Source organism: Nuphar pumila, chromosome 15 (assembly GCF_984573655.1).
Source record: "Nuphar pumila chromosome 15, dmNupPumi1.hap1.1, whole genome shotgun sequence".
Taxonomy (NCBI): Eukaryota; Viridiplantae; Streptophyta; class Magnoliopsida; order Nymphaeales; family Nymphaeaceae; genus Nuphar; species Nuphar pumila.
Window position 1 is genome coordinate 39,796,176 of NC_143263.1, and position 19,964 is coordinate 39,816,139.

At 38.4% G+C, this 19,964-nt stretch overlaps 1 pseudogene; it reads right to left on the bottom strand.

The window, feature by feature from the left end:
- Nucleotides 1-674: 674 nt before the first annotated feature.
- LOC149815196 (pentatricopeptide repeat-containing protein At2g22410, mitochondrial pseudogene) lies at nucleotides 675-5,176 on the bottom strand (annotated as a pseudogene).
- Between the last annotated feature and the right edge of the window lie 14,788 nt (nucleotides 5,177-19,964).

Genomic DNA, 19,964 nt, shown 5'->3' on the forward strand with positions numbered 1-19,964 from the left:
TTGCATTATTAACATCTCTCTCTCTCTCTCTCTCTCTCTGACTGTATATATGTATAATGTAACATACATGTAATCTTAGATTCAAGAACAAGATGCTTTAGCAGGCCAAATGCTTGCTCGTGTGTGTATCAATCTGTTAATCAGCTCCAATTAAATGTCGCAGTAGTAACTCATCGTTGAGCTAAACCATGGAGTTGAGTAGCAAGGTGCCAGTTGCCAGAGCTTGGAGTTCTGTTGATTGATAACTTGTGTTAATCTTTCTACACATCAAGATGTACCTGTTAAGTTGTACATGTACATAGGGGTGGCAATCCGGTTGGCGGGTCGGGTCGGTGGGTCAGCATACCTCAACACGAACCCGACCCGTTTATTAAATAGGTCAGCTGTGGCAAACACGAACCCGACCCATTTATTAAACGGGTAACCCGACACGACACGGTTAACCCGTTTAATAAACGGGTCAGGTCGGGTAAACGGGTTAGCGGGCGGGTTGGAGAGTCAGATCATCTTTCTGACGACGTTGGTGTCGTTCCTCACCCAGATCGGGAAGAAGGCTTGGCCTTTAACAAGGCTGTCCCAGATCCTCCCGCAACTCCTTCGAGTAAGGAGTCTGTAGTCGCCGATCATCTTCTGGATGTCTCCGGTGAAACTGTTCCTGCTGAGGTCGAGGAAAGTCAAGTTGGAGCAGTTTGACAGGTCGAAGGGATCTCAGGGAGGAAGTTGTTGTTGCCCAGGATGAGCACTTTGAGATCCCCCATAGTTTCGATCTCCGTCGGGATCCTGCCGAAGAGTTTGTTGCCCCACAGGTCCACAAGTTCCAAGCCACGGCACCTCGCGATCTTCGGCGGGATCGTACCCGCGATCGAGTTCTCCGATATATCCAACATAGTTAGCCCGCACCCGCTGATGAATACCTCCGGCGATAACTTGCCAGAAACGTTGTTCTCCGCCAGGGAGAACTCCGTGAGACGACCGAACCCCTGCCACAACTGCCCGGTGAACCTGTTCGTGCTGAGGTCGAGGGACCGATGCTCGGCGCACCCGTCGAAGCAGCCGAGTATATTGCCGGAGAAGTGGTTGGATGAGAGGTCGACGGTGATGAGGCTGCCACAGTTGGGCGAAAAGCTCGACTTGATCCCCCCTCTGAGTCGGTTCACAGAGACGTCGAGCGTCTTGAGGTTCACCAGCCTGGAGACGTGGAGCTCTCCCTCAAGGATGTTGTAGGAGAGGTTCAGGTAGCGGAGGGCGGCGCACTAGCCAAGATCGACCGGAATCCGTCCGCTGAGGGCATTGCTGAAGAGGTCGAGGGAGTCGAGCACGGTGAGCGAGGAGAAGCGCAGGTAGAGCTCGCCCCGAGACGTGGAGTAGGAGAGGTCGATCCCAGTCACACGCTCCCCTGAGCACGTGACTCCTTGCCAATGGCAAGGCGACACGTCATCCTCCTTCCACGCCTCGTACTTCCCGCGGTTCACCGTGTTATTCAGGCTGAGGAACCTCTTGAGGCCTAACCCGTTTATTAAACGGGTCAGCCGGGTTGGCATACCCCTAACATGAACCCGACCCGTTTAATAAACAGGTTAGGCAGGTCGACCTGTTTATGACACGAACCCTTTTAAGCCAAACCCGAACCCGGCTAAGAAGAGGGTTGGCAGGTAGTGTCAGATTTTGCCACCCCTACATGTACATATATATGGACATGTACAACTTAACAGTACCTTCTTGCGTTCTCTGTTAGGTAATGAAACTCTAGATGGTGTAATGTGTGTCACATTAATTTGCCTTGAATGGGTTCCTTGGAAATTGCCCTTGGATTAAATCATCTTCAAGAAACTCTTAAAAGAAAACAAACAAAACACTCCATGATACTAAAGTTCAGTTTTACATAGAATGTTGGCTTTTAGTAGTCTTTGTCCATTCCCTGGATAGGCTGAACAACTGTGGCGATAGCTCAAGTTCACAAACCAAAGCATTTAGATGGATTTTCCCCACCTATACTGATGGTATCTTTAGGTTCAAAGAGTCTTGTCTGAAACAATTCAAAATAGGCTTATGATGGATCTGGTTAGAATGCAGTTGCTTACAAAGCAAACAGCATTCCTGTTATCCCGAGGAAATCGACGATGATGTTTGCTGTATATATTTTGTGAGCTCGAAGAGGAATGACTTCACATGATTGACATGTGGGTATTCGATGAACTCCACGAACCTTGTTCTAGGTCAACATATCATTTTGCACTTCTAAATGCTGCAAATCATAAGAACACGTTTATAAGAGTGATCATGGTAAAGAGAATGAAATTTTGGCATCCAAATGATAGGTCATACGTTCAATTTATTCTACAAGGCAATTCACATAAATTGGGGAGAATATCCTATAGGCTCTATTACTTACAGTGCGCTAATATGGAATGATACACTTTATACAGAGAACCAGAAGCTTCCAGTATGCCAAACATCCGAAGTTGTCATGCATGTAATGAACAAATACCATTCATTCCCAAGTGTTAGTAAACAACTGCTTCTCATTGATCAACTGAAAAGAACTACAACAGGGAAGCTTCTTCAGTTTTCACCAATAATCTCTGCATGAACAAGAACCATCGCTGAAATGGTGAAACCTATAGTTGTCTCTGATGATAATTTGTCGGTCATATATGAGTGATACTAGTTTCATGAAAGAATGGCAATCCTCACATATTCGGATGTTATTCACAACCTGAATGGAAGTCACACTCTTGTTGATGAGTCCGAATGCAACAGCTAGCTTCTCACTGTGGTGAGAGACCATAGATCCATTTTCATCTGTATCAGGAGACGATTGAATCTTTTTTGGTTCATATCCAGCTGATTTAAGCTTTCTCATCATTTCAACCAACAGAGAATAGATCTCTTCTGAGCGTGGATTGTGTCGATCCCCTGCAGTGAATCGATGTACAGCACCATCAATTTCAATCATGCTACATCCTGGAACTTTAGTGACTCCTGCTTCTTTCATCATTATTCTCACCCTGCTGACATCTTCCCATCTTTCCTGTTCTGTATACATGTTTGAAAGAAGAACATAGGTAGATTGGCTTTGAGGGTCCAGTTTCAAAAGTCGCGGAGCCAGACGCTCAGCTAATTGGACATTCCTATGAATCCTACAAGCACTCATCAATGATCCCAACATGGAAATGTCTGCTTTAATAGGCATAGCCTCGATGAATTCTTCTGCCTCAGCTAACCGCCCTGATCTACCAAGAAGATCAACAATACAACCATAGTGTTGGATTCTGGGCTCAATCTTGTACACCATTTTCATTCTACTGAAATAATGGAAACCCTCAATGACTAGTCCGCCATGACTACATGCAGATAAAAGAGAAATGAATGTTACATGATCAGGTTTTGTGCCTGATGCTTCCATGTCAGAAAAGAGATTGATTGAGCGTTTGGCATTTCCATGTATTGAATATGCTGCAATAATAGCAGTCCATGCATGGACGTTCTTTTCTGATATCTTTGCAAAGACCACTGCAGCTCTCTCTAAGCTTCCACACTTGGAATACATGTCAATTAGAGCAGTACCCAAGACATTATCCAGGTTCATGTTACTCTTTTCAATATAGAGATGAATCCATTTCCCATAACTCAGTGCTCCAATTTGAGCACAAGATGATAACAAGCCGACCATGGTGATCTTATCCGGTGCCATCCCTCTGACCTGCATCTCATGGAACAATGACATGGCTTCCTTTATCATGTTCAATTTAGCATAGCAGGTGATCATGGTGTTGCAAGAGATCACATCCTTCTCAGGCATCTCATCAAACAGCATTCTTGCCTTTGCTATGCTTCCCCATTCTGCATATCCACTGATCAAGGTATTCCAAGAAACAACATTTCGGCATGTTAAGCTGCAGAAAACATCATGTGCACTAGACAAGAACCCACATTTAGCATACACGTCTATCAAAGTATTCCCAAGGAACCCATCCAGTTCAAGGCCTTTTTTAACGATGGATCCATGGATTGATCTGCCTAGCTCTACATTGCCAACATGGGCACATGCCGAAAGCACTGTCACTAAAGTAACTTTGTCAGGTTCAACATTTGCAATTTGCATTTTGCAGTACATATCCAAAGCTTCATCAAATCGACTACCCTGAACATAACAAGCAATGATTGTAGTCCAAGAGATCACATTCTTCTTTGGCATCTCTTCAAACAGCCTCCTTGAAGTCTCTATCTGCCCACATTTTGCATATCCACTAACCAGTGTGGTCCATGCAACCACATCAGCCTTTGCCTTATTGTTTTCAAAGAGTTGGCGGGCAGTACTGATTTTCCCACACTTTGCATACATATCCAACAAACTGTTAAGAAGACTCCCACAAATTTTCAAACCACTCTCCTCAATAGACTGGTGCACGCTTTCTCCCATCTTCAAATCATTCAATCTCACGCAAGCAGAAAGCACAGTGACCATGGTCACCTCATCAGGTTTAACACCCTCAATCTCCATCAACCGAAAGAGCTTGATTCCTTCCTCTGTGCAACCCAACCGAATATAGCAGGACAACATAATATTCCATGAAACAACATCTCTCTCGGTACTTCTGTCAAACATTTGGCGAGCTTCGATGACATAGCCAAACCTCGCATACATATTCATCAGATTGTTCCTTAAAAACCTATCTGATTCGAACCCCATTTTCACGATTCGACTGTGAACTTCTGCTCCTTGCAGCACTGATGGAAAGAAGGAACACTGGCGAAGAATGAGGCGGAACGCGTGGATGCTAGGGGCAATTCCTTGGTTTACCATTCTATCATAAACCAAGATTACATCAAATGGGTGACGCTCTTTCGCGCAATTCTTGATGATGGTGATCCATATCTCCATGCCCGGATCGATGATTTGGCCAGAAATGGAGAAAACGTAGTCGAGGTCGTCGGCGGAGGCGCATAAGCGCAGAGCCTCGGAGGCCAGCAGAGTGTCTTCTACTACGAGCCCGGTTTTGATGGATTGGGCGTGCAGAGGCATCAAGTCTTTGAGGTTGGAGCATGACTTGAGAAGAAGAGGGAGGTAGTTGGTGGTTCTGGTGGTGGTGGTGGTGGGTGTGGAGTAGCCGTGGAGGTTTAAATTGTGTTGCGCCGGCGGGAGAACAGGATTAACGGCTAGGGTGGACGTCATCGGTGGAAGCACCGATCCTTTTTTTTTCCTAGTAGTAATAGTAGCAGTAGCACCACATGGGCTCTTAGAAGCGAAAAGAGAGCCTGCACCCTTTCAATTCCAATCTATTCATTGCTTCTCACACCCCCTCTCTAGGGAAGCAGATCAGGTCATGCTTAACATGAGCGTTTTTTCTCATGTCGGTTTGCATTTTGGATGAATGCCACGTGGTTTTGTTGGCTTTTGAGCTTTTTAAAATGCAAATCGGATGGCCACGATGTGGGCATGAGCAAAAAGGCTGATGTTTTCCCCTCTCTAGTCTCTACCTTACGAAAGGATATCCGATATCCCCTCAAGGTCCCACATTTGTCTCTCTCTATCTCTCTCTCATATGAGAACTAGAATATGATATCTACCGTATGAACTGGGCACTTCCAACACATTTTTTGCAAATCCAATCATGTAGATGTGTTCTAGATATGGTGAATTTGCTAAAAATTGACTCTTGCATCATATATTTTTTACGCAGGATCCGGACTACAGATTTTTGGGTCCACAGGGTCCATTTGGATCCATTTATAGTTTTAGACTCTTGTAATGGATATTAGATTCAAACTACTTGATCCATATCCCAACTTAGTAGTTTATTACGACTAAGAAGTTTTTTAATTGATGCTTATAAAGAATTGTAGTTTAGGCCTATTAAGTAACTGAGAGACCTAGTTAGGATTAGCGAGACAGATGAGTTGGAATCCAAGATTTGTCTTATTTTCAGTTTATCTCAAATATTTTCAGTTTCAGTTAATTCTTTGTAATTTCTTGGAATTTCTATTATATTTCTCGATTTTCATGGATAAACTTGTAGTTGGATAGCATTTTCTGTAAATCCATTCTTGGATTTACATAATTGGTATCAGAGCCAAAAATCACATGAAAGAAATCGAGGTTGAACACGAAGATCGTCGATAGTGTTGCTGACAAACATTGGCATTTTTTTTATGAAGATTTTCATTCGCAGGAGCGATAACATAGTGTCCATGAACAAAACAATGAACGAGATGAACGACGCACGTCGGGCGCTAATAAGACGACTTATGGTCTCTTGCTGCACTTGGAGAAGCAACCGAGTGAAGCGTCAAATAAGGTTCTGCAGGTTGGAGAGGGGCATCGTTTTGCCCACTCATCCCCATCTTCTCCATCCTCTTGCTTAATGCACACCGGCCGGTGGATGGGGAGGATAACCACCAGCATTAGCCCCGGCCGCTTCCCCACCCATCGTCATCACCGGCATATCCACTGCCACCAACGTGATGCATACTCGGAGGTTGACAGGGCGAAATAGGTTCTTGATGGTGGTGGTAGCTGTCGCACCAACGACTCCACCTTGTCCTCATCTCCTCTATGGTCACAGTTGCAAGTGGGGTGCGCTCGTGACCCAGCTCTATTCGGTGAACCACAACAGCCCGGGGTGTGTCAGGGAGGTTCTCACCCACCAAAGATTCAGTCAAACCCGACCAGTTTGACACCCCTAATGAGATGTATTGTGAGTAAATGGTTGCCCTAATCAAAACAAATTTTTGATAGAAAAAATACCTTTACCCTGTAATATCCGGCATTTTCGGTATTTTTTCTGATTTTTATAATATCTAAACAATAGAAATTTTAAGGCATGTTTTATGATTTTCAAGCATGTGGTTGCATTCGAATCGAAATTTCGAGAACGGTTTTTATTTCATCAAAAATAAAGTTGAAACGATGAAAATATCATCATTTTTTAGAGGGTATTATGAACCAATTTACACTAACTAGATTAGTGAAACTAGACCCCAACCAAAGACTAACCAAACTTAACCCAATTGGACCTGAATTGGATTCAGTCATGATCCAACCAGATCCAAAAAACTCAATTGCTAAAACACAAACAAGTATTGCCATAACTTCCCCCACTTGTAGGGGTGACAATCGGGTCGGGTTGGCGGGTTGGCGTGTCAGCATACCTCAACCCGAACCCGACCCGTTTATTAAACGGGTCGATTGTGGCAAACACGAACCCGACCCGTTTAATAAACGGGTAACTCGACACGACCCGCCAACCCATTTAATAAATGGGTTGGGTCGGGTAAATGGGTTTTCAGGTTGGCGGGTTGACGGATCGGGTAGGCAGGTTGGCGGGTCGGGTTGACGGGTTGGGTTGGTGGGTCGGGTTGGCGGGTTGACGGGTCGGGCAAACGGGTTGGCGGGTTGACCCACCCGCCTAACCCGTTTATTAAACGGGTCAGCCGGGTTGGCGGGTTGGCATACCCCCAACCCGAACCCGACCTGTTTAATAAACGGGTTACACGGGTCGACCCGTTTATTAAACGGGTTGGCTTAAGCCCAACCCGAACCCGCCTAAGAGGCGGGTCGGGTTGGCGGGTCGTGTCAGAAATTGCCACCCCTACCCACTTGGCTTACATGGTTGACCATGTGTTGATTTCCAACACAACAAGTGGTGCCCCCATCACCACTTATCTCCTCCCCATGACTCCACCGTCTCTATAAATACCCCATCCCTCTCTCACTTCAAGTCATGCTCTCTCACCCCTCTCATTTTATCCCTCACACTCACGCACCCTCCTCTGCCTAGTGCTCTCTCCTTGCTAAGGCCAGGTGGTGCTAGCCACCACCTCCCTCCTCCCTCTCACTAATTTCATCTGGTGGTGGTGAGAACACTACTGTTGTGCCTAGGCACCCACTACACTGACCACCACCACCGTACACAAGTCCCTTCACGGTGCCACTCGGCGACCTCTTTTGGCTGTAGCACCATCGAACCACCGTGTGCTGCTCATTGTCTGCTGCGATTTTTTTTTTGCAGGAACCACCGCTATCATCACCACCGAGATGACTCAGCTCCGCCCGGCTCTTCCCCTCCATCTGCTCCACCTGCTCTACAATAATTTGATTCGCATCACCATCGTAGAGATTCTGATTTTTGATGTAAGGTTTCTACGCCGAGAGGGTGTTACGTGTTCTCCCCGGAACACGCATTGTAGCTACAGTGCGTGTTCTGGGGTCCCCACTGAGTGTTGTGTGGTGCTCAATGGGGGTGTACGGGGGAGCCATACATCAGCCTGCAAGATGTACGGTGGTGTACGACTTCCCCTACCCATTGAGCATCATGCGGCGTTCAGTGGGGACCAGGAACACGCATGGTAGCTATAATGCATGTTCTTGGGGGGAACATATAACCTACCCGCTTCTACGCCAGTTACATGGTGATTATATAATATTAAACATTCATATTTCGTACGTGAAGAGTACAAAAAAAATGTGCATTATATATATATATATATATATATATATATATATATATATATATATATATATATATATATATATATATATATATATATATATATATACTCAATGATGCATGACTTGATTTACGTGGGATTTTATATCAAATGCTCGTAAATTTCATGTGTTGTTTTATGCATATATGATATTATGAAAAACTGCATTTTCATGCATTCGAGGGCTTGCTAATAAGTTCTGTTAAAAAGCTTGTTAGGTTGACTCTCACTTTGTCTGAGTCGACCCTCGCTATTCAGTTTCTATTTAAAAAGCTTGTTGGGTCGACTCTCACTTTGTTTAAGTCGACCCTCGCTATTCAGTTTCTGTTTAAAAAGCTTGATGGGTCGACTCTCACCTAGTATGAGTCGACTCTTGCTATTCAGTCTCCATTTAAAAAGCCTAGTGGGTTGACTCATGCTTTGCAAGAGTCAACTCAAGCTGTTTTTATTCAAAAGCCTAATGGGTTGACTCATGCTTGGAAAGAGTCGACTCATGTTGTTTTTAGTCAAAAGCCTAGTAGGTTGACTCATGCTTGGAAAGAGTCAACAACTCATGTTATTAAGTTTTTATTCAAAAAGCCTAGTGGGTTGACTCATGCTTTGCATGAGTCGACTCCTGATCTTTCTAAGAATTGTGTTATATTTTTTCGCAAGGGTCGACTCACGCTTTGCAAGAGTTAACTTCTGCTATTAAGTTTCTATTCAAAAGCCTTGTGAGTCGACTCTTACCTTGCTATGAGTCGACTCCTAATTTCACAAGGTTCGACTCATGCATTGCCAGAGTCGACTACTGTGTATTGAAATTCAAATTTTTGTATAGCAAGGTTAGATTTATGCATTGATGAGTCGACCCCCGCTAATAATGCATTTTATTCTTGTAAGCTGTTAGAGTTGACCCCTACTTGTACGGGGGAGGTTATATGCCCCCCCCCTTAGCTACAGTGCGGGGGGAGAAGATGCAACACCCTCTCCTACTTGTATATTTGAATTCAGTAATATGAGGGTCAATTGTTGTCATGCAAGAGTCGACTCCTGATATTTGATTTTAGCAAGGGTTGACTCTTGTTATGGGAGATTCGACTCATGTCCGTGTGGATTCATTTTTTGGATAATCTAATTGATGAAATGTTAGTGCAATATGTTCTTTTTCTGAAAGTAAACCATGAACAAAATAATGATATATGTACTTAATTATGTATGACTTGATTTACATGGGATTTTATATCAAATGCTCATAAATTCCATGTGTTGTTTTATATATGATGTTATAAAAAACTGCATTTTTCATGCATTCAAGGGTCGACTCATGCCTTGCTCAACCCTTGCTAATAAGCTCTGTTAAAAAGCTTGTTGGGTCGACTCTCACTTTGTCTGATTCGACCCTCGTTATTCAGTTTCTGTTTAAAAAGCCTGATGAGTTTACTCTCACCTAGTTTGAGTCGACCCTTACTATTCAGTCTCTATTTAAAAGCCTAGTGGGTCTACTCATGCTTTGCAAGAGTTGATTCATGCTATTTCTATTCAAAAGCCTAGTGGGTTGACTCACTCTTTGCAAGAGTCAACTCAGGCTGTTTTTATTTAAAAGCCTAGTTAGTCAACTTAGTCTTTGCAAGAGTCAACTCAGGCCATTTTTATTTAAAAGCCTAGTTAGTCGACTCATGCTTGGCAAGAGTAAACTCATTGTAGTAAGCCTACACTACAAGAAATCTGTGAATTAGCGATGGATGCTATCCGACGCTAATTCATCGCTGAACTATTTAGCGACAGATTGATGAGCTTAGCGATGGATAACGTCTGTCACAATTCATTGGTTGCTAATTAGTGACAAAACTGATCTATCACTACTTCCATCGCTAATTTATGACAGATTAGCGAATGCCATGATCTATCACGAGTCTGTCGCTAAATAAGCATTGATTTGGTTTTGCGATAGATACATATGCGTCGTTAATCCATCACAAAAATTTAACAACGAATACTTATCCGTCTCTAAATTTTGTCGCCAATTTAACAACAGATTAACGCTGGATTATATTCTATCGCAAAACATCGGTTGATTTAGTTTTTGAGACAAATAAATATTCATCCTTAATCCGTCGCTAAATTTGTGATAGATGTTATTCATCGCCAAATATTATCGTAATTTTGCGACTGAATTTCTTCAGAAAATCCATCATTGAATATTAGCGATGGATAATATTCGTTGCTAATCCGTCACAAAATTTTAAAAAAATAAAACAATTTTGTTTGAAATATAAATATCGAGAAAAAATTCTTGTTATACAATTTATATAACCTATGTATAAAAAACAAAGTACACATAAAAAATACATATACAAAGTAGGTGAAACAAATTTAACACAAGTTATAAGTGAAACAAATTTAACAACCTAGTATAATCCTCGCCAAGTTCTAATTAGTTACAAGTGAACATATACAAAGAGTTTCGTTTGAAACAAGTACGTGAAACAAATTCAACACATGAAACTACTTCTCGCCAAGATTCAGAGCATCATCCTCTTCATTGTCTCGATCTGCCCCTTCATCCATGACTCCATCAGCTCCTTTACGCTGATCATCTACAACATCTTACAAGAGAACCGAAATGTTAGTATTGATAAACAAAATATAATGAAATAAATTATAAGGCAATCAAAGTAACATGGTTAAATGACATATACACTAGCAATAAAGTGAAGGACATTAACAGAATGCAGAGGTTGCCAAAAAAAATTCATAGTGATGAAATCATGCTTATATGTGTTCTAAGGTAGTCAAAAAACTTTCATAGTGGTTCAATCATGCATATATGTGTTATAAGGCAGTCAAAAAAAGTTTCATAATCATTCAATCATGCATATATGTGTTCTAAGGTTGTCAAAAAAAAATTATAGTGATTCAATCATGCATATATGTGTTCTAAGGTTGTCAAATTTTTTTTATACAGATTCAATCATTTATATATTTATTCTATGGCTGACAAAAAAAATTCATAGTGATTCAATCATGCAGATATGTGTTCTAAGGTTGTCAAAAAAATGTATAGTGATTCAAGCATGCATATATGTTTTTTAAGGTTGTCAAATAAATTTTATAGTGATTCAATCATGCATATATGTGTTCTAAGGCTATCAATAAAAGTTCATAGTGATTCGATCACATATATGTGTTCTGAGGTTGTCAAAAAAAATTTAGAGTGATTCAATCATGTGTACATCTGCTCTAAGGTTGTCAAAAAAAAATTCATAGTGATTCAATCATGCATATATGTGTTCAAAGGCTATAAAAAAAATTATATTGATTCAATCATTTATATATTTGTTCTAAGGCTGAAAAAAAAATTCATAGTGATTCAATCATGCAGATATGTGTTTTAAGGTTGTCAAAAAAATGCCATAGTGATTCAAGCATGCATATATGTTTTTGAAGGATGTCAAATAAATTTCATAGTGATTCAATCATGCATATATGTGTTCTAAGGCTGTCAATAAAAGTTCATAGTGATTCGATCATGTATATATATCTTCTACGGTTGTCAAAAAAATTTCATAATGATTCAATCATGCATATATGTGTTTTAAGATTTTTAAAAAAAAATCATAGTGATTCAATCATGCATATATGTGTTCTAAGGCTCTCATAAAAATTTTATAGTGATTCAATCATGCATATATGTGTTTTAAGGTTATCAAAAAAAAATTATAGTGATTCAATCATAAATATATATATTCTAATGCTGTAAAAAAAATTTATAGTGATTTAATTATGCATATATGTGTTCTAAGGTTGTAAAAAAAAATCATACTAATTCAATCATGCATATATGTGTTCTAAGGTTGTAAAAAAAAAATCATAGTGATTCAATCATGCATATATGTGTTATAAGGATGTCATAAAAGTTTTATAGTGATTCAATCATGCATATATGTGTTCTAAAGGTGTCAAAAAAATTTATAGTGATTCAATCATGCATATATGTATTCTACGGCTGTCAAATAAAATTTATAGTGATTCAATCATACATATATGTGGTCTAAGGTTGTCAAAAAAAAAATCATAGTGATTCAATCATGCATATATGTGTTCTAAGGTTATAAAAAAAAAATTATAGTGATTCAATCATGCATATATATGTTCTAATACTGAAAAAAAAATTATAGTGATTCAATCATGCATATGTGTTCTAAGGTTGTCAAAAAAAAATCATAGTGATAAAATCATGCTTATATGTGTTCTAAGGTTGTCAAAAAACTTTTATAGTGATTCAATCATGCATATATGTGTTATAAGGCACTCAAAATTTTTTATAGTGATTCAATCATACATATATGTGCTCTAAGGTTGTCAAAAAAATTTCATACTGATTCAATCATTTATATATGTGTTCGAAGGTTGTCAAAAAAATTCATAGTGATTCAATCATGCATATATGTGTTCTAAAGTTGTCAAATTTTTTTTATAGTGATTCAATCATGCATACAAGTGTTCTAATGTATCAATAAAATTTCATAGTGATTCAATCATGCATATATGTATTCCAACATTGTCAAAAAAATGTTATAGTGATTCAATCATGCATATATGTGTTTTAATGCTATCAATAAAATTTCATAGTGATTCAATCATGCATGTATGTATTCCAATATTGTAAAAAAAAATTACAGTGATTCAATCATGCATAGATGTGTTCTAAGGCTGTCAAATAAATTTAATAGTGATTCAATAATGCATATATGTGTTGAGGTTCTGAGTTGATAGGCATATACATATTCAAATCTAACGACATGAAATTAATGACATGAAACTTTAGATATGTATTGAAATAAATGTTATACATACCTGACGGGCACCAGAGCTCATATTGAAGATAGACGAAGTTTTCCTGTCCCGAAAAAAGTTGCATAACTCAATATGAACAAGGTTGGGAATGACTTCATGTAAAAAGTCGCACATTGTGTCTTAAAGCAGCTGACGGACACCATCCCAAGAAATAGTAGGGTCAATCGGACGCTGAGAGTTGATGCTGGTGGGAGAACTCTTAGAGCCCTGGCTGAAGGAGGCAACGACTGTTGTGGTGTTCACATTACTCCAAAATCTGAACACACAACCTTTTTTGGGTTCACCAGTTGCAGTCACCCATGTTGCAGGATCAAAAGGCGGATGCTGAGTGGAGTCATCACCATATCGCTCTACCATCTGCTGCTCGTATGACTCCTACAAAATAATGATTATAATATGAATTAAGAATTAAGAATTAAGAATTAAGAATTAAGAATTAAGAATTAAGAATTAAGAATTAAGAATTAAGAATTAAGAATTAAGAATTATAATATTTATGATAATATAATTCATAATAACTTATATATTATAATGTTTATTAATACAATAAATACATACAGTTGTCACTCTCGCCTTCTTTGATACGAACTCTTTCATAGTCTTATGTTTATGTGTTTCAACAAACACATCCTTATAAGACGCAGGGCCTCCTTTTTTGGCTTCCTGCAAGGTTAAATGATAAAAAAATCAATTAGAAAGTATGCAGAAATACTTATAAATTTGACAATATATATATATATATATATATATATATATATATATATATATATATATATATATATATATTGATGAGTTACCATTTTCTTCTGGTGACTCCCAAAAGTCCTAGAACCACCTGTGTGTAGATGGGCATCGGGCATCTTTGCTCGGTTCTATGCACCTTTTGCTGAGCGGTTTTGAAATTCATGACTTGCCCACTTATCGCACATTGCATCCCAATAATTTGTCTTGATAGTAGAAGGGTCATGTCTTTTCCACTACAGTGGATCATCTATCTCATTCGCTACTTTTATTGTTGCAGTCTTCGTATTGTGAAGCATGTTGGCAAATCGACTGGCAGTCACCTTCTGTCATACTCGCATTGTATCATGATCCTCCTTTGTAGTCGCAAAGTGATTCAAAGCCTACAAATAATTTCAGAATATTAGTACACATGACTATAACAAAAAATTAAATATGAAACACATTGGCTATGATAAACGATTGTATACCATAAATGATAACCATAATCTGTCCAACACCTCCTTCAGATACTCTTTTCATTGAGCGACCGGTCTTGAAAGATGCTGAACTAGTGACTTTCGAATTTCTCGAATCACTTCTTGTAGCTCGAACCTCGTGCTGCATATTAATTGTTATACATTAATAATCAACTATCGATATACACTATTTATAAGATAAGTATTAGACAAGTGACAATGAAATACTTACAGTCGACTATCGATATACACTATTTCAATGAGTCATTATGTGTTAAACTAAGAAGACCCAACATCCGTATGACTCTCATGGACTGTTGTACAAAAAATAAGAAAATCCATGTACACATTTTATCTACATGTTAAATAAATAACTTTAACCATTATGGAACTATACATACCAACCAATGTTGACTCGTGATGTGTATGAGTAATTGGTGTAGGTGGGTCATGTGCAGGCAAAACATCATCTATAGAATAATGAGTTAGAAATTCACACAATACATATTTAAACTTATCAAGTATATAATTATTTAAATGATATACCTGTCAAAGCATTACGTGAAGACGAAGGCTGAGACTGGCTATCACTGAGCTGGGATCCTATAAAGACGATTAACAAGTAACAATTTTTATATCAACATATAAGCAAAAATATAATGAATGTCTATATTTAAATATAACACAAAGACATCTACCTAATATTGTCCCACAACCTCCACTTGGTCCTCGACCGCTGGGTGCTCAACCACTGCGACCTCCATGAACCATATTCTAACAAATTAAAATATTATTTAGATCAATTACATAACTCTTGATCTTAGCATGAACATGACATATGCATGAAATGTAAAGATTTAAAGGTCCTACATGAATCAGTTTTATAACTATGCATGAACTGTGTATGTACATGCTAAGTTACTATGAAATGTAACATGATATGCAAGATATAATAATAAAATAGATGGTGCATATGAGAAAGTGATGTGGTATGTATTATAAGATGTATTTCACTAGCTCGAGTATGTTTCTTCATCACTTGTTTGACTTCTATATGCTTCTTCTTCTTCTTTCTTCTCTTAGTCATCTTCGTCTTCTTCTTCATTGGGCGACCATCCACTTGGTATATCATTTGGATCACATTCTTTTATATGTGTGTCATCGAACAATGGAGATGTGACATGCAGACCATGTGTGACATCATGACCATAAGAGAAGTCATGCATATCATCTGATTGATAGTAATCACCATCTTCAACAATCTCATCTTTCTGTAACTGATTATACTCGGGGTATAGTTTAGACTTCACCTTGCAAACCGCCCACCATCCATTTCTATCTGACTTCCTTGTATTCAGATATGAAGTATAGTAAACTTGTTGATCTTGCGATGCTAATATGAATGGTTCATATGTTCTAAACCTTGATTTATGATTCACCTCCACAATGCCTGAGGCTTTGTCGACTCTTGTTGCTATGGGATCAAACGAATGACACTTGAATGAAGTTACCGTGTTATTTATGCCTAAGTAAGTTCACTCTATTATTTCTTCAATAACACCATAGTAGTCAAGTTCATTTTCACCGTAACTGCTACCCTTGACACATACACCACTATTCATCATTGACTTGTTTACACCATAGTTTTTTTATGGAATTGATAAAAATTTATGATGTACCCGTTATAACATTGCACAACTTTGGTCAGACCATTTTATAAATCACATATTTCTTGGTCATTAACATCATCATGGCGGACCTACAAGCATAAACAATGACTTTAAATACAACCAATTAAGTAACATATTGTTGTTTACACGAAAAGAATGCATGTCATCATCCTTACCAACTCTTTCAACCATGCTCCAAACTTATTTTCACGTTCTTTATGTACTTCTGAATCAGTGAGATGTGAAAGTTCTCTTCGCAACTTCAAATCAAATTGTCTGCACTTAACAAATAATTGTATTACCGAACCATGTATGTACGTAGAGAACTTAGTGTAATATATTATGTATACTTACTCGATGTAGGGGTCGATCTCTAAGCAATTAAAAAGGATATAGATTTGTGTTGCATCTTGCTGTCGATCTTTTAAGAGTCTTGACCGACAACTGCCAAAGGCATGCCCAAGTGGTTTAAATATCGATAGTTTGTTAGCCACAGTAACTTGTTCTCCATCATCATTACGAGGTGGGCAAGTGTAACGTGTTGGAATATGAAGTTCAAAGTACATAGATGAAAATTTTGAAATTTCTTCTAAAGTGTAGGCCTCACAAATTGAACTCTCCACTCTTGCTTTATTCTAAACCTTTTTTTTGAGGTCAAACATGCATCTGTCAACAATATACATCTCGTAATACAATAAATTCTCAATAACATTAGAGAGAAAAATATAAATAAAATTATACCTTTCAAATGGATACATCCACCGATATTACACAGGACCACCAACCCTAAGTTCATATGGCAAGTGTATGATCATATGTTTCATAACATCAAAAATTTTTGCCAGAAATATCTTTTCTAGCTGACAAATAGTAGTGACGATAGAATCTTCGAGATTCTTTACCTCAGTTACTACAACTTCTGATGCACACAATATTCTAAAAAATTGACTCAACTCGGATAATACCCCCCATATAGGTTTGCTTAATATATCATAGAATGCTAGGAGAATCAACCGTTGCATGATGACATGACAATCATGGCTCTTCAACCCATATAATTGTCCCTCGTCTATCTTCACAGCCCGAGCAATGTTAGAGACGTATCCATCTGAAAATCTCAACTATCTCAACCACTGACATACCTCCTTTACTTAATCTGGTTCAAGCACGTACCTTGCCTTTGGTTTCAGTACTTTGCTATTGTACTCTTAGAATTCCAATTTTGGTCTTTTACATATATCTTTTTAATCCATATGGGCCTTCGGATTATCCTTTATTTTCTCTTTTACATTCATTACCATATTGAACACATTATCAAATATATTTTTCTTCACATGCATCACATTCAAATTATGTCATATCAATAAGGTCGGCCAATATGATAGCTCCCAAAATATAGATTTCTTTGTCCAATTGTGATCCTTCCTAAATCCAAGAAAAGGCGTCGCACTGCGGGCATCTGTCAGTTCATATAAAAAGTATCACAATCATTTTAAAATCTCTATGTCAGACAACCGTATAGGTGGACCTTCTATTTCAGTTGTGTCTGCTCATAACACATTTCTTTGTCATCAGAACGGATGATTGCTGGGTAGAAATTGACGGTGACAATTAAACCAACATGACTTCCTTCCATGCGTCAATCTAAAAGATTTTGTATCCTCCATTCAATACAGACATGTCAACCTCCCATGTGTGCTCCAACCAGATAACATATTAAATGTAGGGAAGTCACTAATTGTCCATAGAACACATTCTTCATATTGAAGTTTTGTTTTTTGTGGGCATCGTACGTGAGAACACCATCATCCCATAGTATTTTTAGTTCATCAATCAATGATCTCAAATATACATCAAGATTTTAGCTCGGAGACGCCAAACCAGAGATCAATAGAGATAAGAAAAGATTTTGACGCTTCATACACAAGCTTGGAGGAAAGTTGTATGGGGTGACAAATACCGGCCAACACGAGTATGAGGTTGATCTACTCTCAAATGGATTAAATTCATCTATACATAAACTGAGTCTAACATTTTTTACTTTCATTGCGAAGGTCTAATGAGTACGATCAAAGTGCTTCCAAGCTTTCACATCAACAGGATGTGTGATCTTGTCTTCATCATGTTGAACTTTATTTACATGTCATCTCATGTGTTTAGCTGTCTTCGAAGACATATACAATCGTTGCAATCTAAGGGTGAGAGGAAAGTAGCAGAGTGATTTGTATGACACTTCTTTTGACCTCGTGCTAGCATTGCCCCTTGTCTTTGGCTTGAACTGAGAATGCCCACATGACGGACATGATCTATTTTTTTCTTGATCTTTAAAATACAACATGTCGTGATTTGGACAAGCATCTATCTTTTGATACCCCATACCTAGAGCGTTGACCATGACCTTCGTACGATAGAAATTTTGTGGCAATTTCTCTTCTTTGGGCAACACACTTTTCACAATAGAGCACAAACGGTCAAAACATGATTGACTCAAATTATACTCTAACTTCAAATTCAATAGTTGAAGAACTGCAGACAAGATAGTGTGACTCTCGCAACCATTTCACAGTGGCTCATCAACATCTCTAAGTCATAAAATCTACTAGTTGCATCATTTGTTGCTTCTTCCTCTACCCCAGTTAGTACATCATTAGGACAATGAAGTCGTACATGATACTTCAAGTACAAGGTTTTGATGATGAACAAGTGAATCAACTACATTTCAGCTAAGGCAATGAAGAAAGATGACAAGCATTGAAGAATTCGATGAAGAATCTTTGAAGACTAGTGTGCAAATGTAAAATTCATTAAAAGTCTTATATTCTTGTAAGAGCCTTACTTAGAATGCATATTTTGGTTGCATTTCACCTAAAAAGTTTTTAGAAAAACTTTTCTAAAAGAACCCTTCATGAAAATCTTTTTAGAAAACTCTTTATTTAATTTTTTGTGTTTATTAGTCAACCAATAGACTCACCAGTCGACTAATCCTTTCGCACCAAATTTTCTAAACAAAATGTCATTTTTGTCAAATTAGTCGACCGAAGGTTTTATCAGTCGATCAGACAGAATGTCTGTTTTCTGCAAATTTAGCAGCAGTTGACTAATGATTTTATCAATCGACCGGACAGAACATGTATTTTCAGAAAAATTTAGCAGCAGTCGACTGAAAGGTTTTTCAGTCTACTGATGATATTATCAGTCGACTAACTTTTTCTCTAGTCGACTAAGTTTCAAAACTTCAGATTTTCAAACAGCGTGATAAACACATTAGTCGACCGACGATAACTGTCAGTCTACTAATAGTTAATTATTAGTCGACTAACTACTGTTCTAGTAGACTAATTTTGTTGTTTTTCTTGAAACTTTTAAAAGGCGTGTCTTTTCATTTTTCAAACGTTTTGATCGTTCAAAATGGACTATTTTGACACTCTTTCATACTCTCAACGTATGGAATCTTTCAACTATAAATATGAGTGCATTCCATACTCAAAATCAATCAATTTGAATGCAATTACATTGAATTACTCTTTGCTTTTCACTCATATTCAGTTTCTCACTCACTTGATATTTTTCACTTCAGTTTTTTACTCAAATTCCTTTGAGAGACAGTGAATTCGTGAGTAGAGTATTCTAACAACCTCAAAAGCCAATTGCATCTCATTTGCATTCATAAGGGCTCATAGGTTGTTTTGTAAGTTGTTACTTATTTCTTTTTTCTATAAAAGGAAGGACTCCTTGGTTTAAAGGAGTTGTTTGCTTTTAGTAGGTG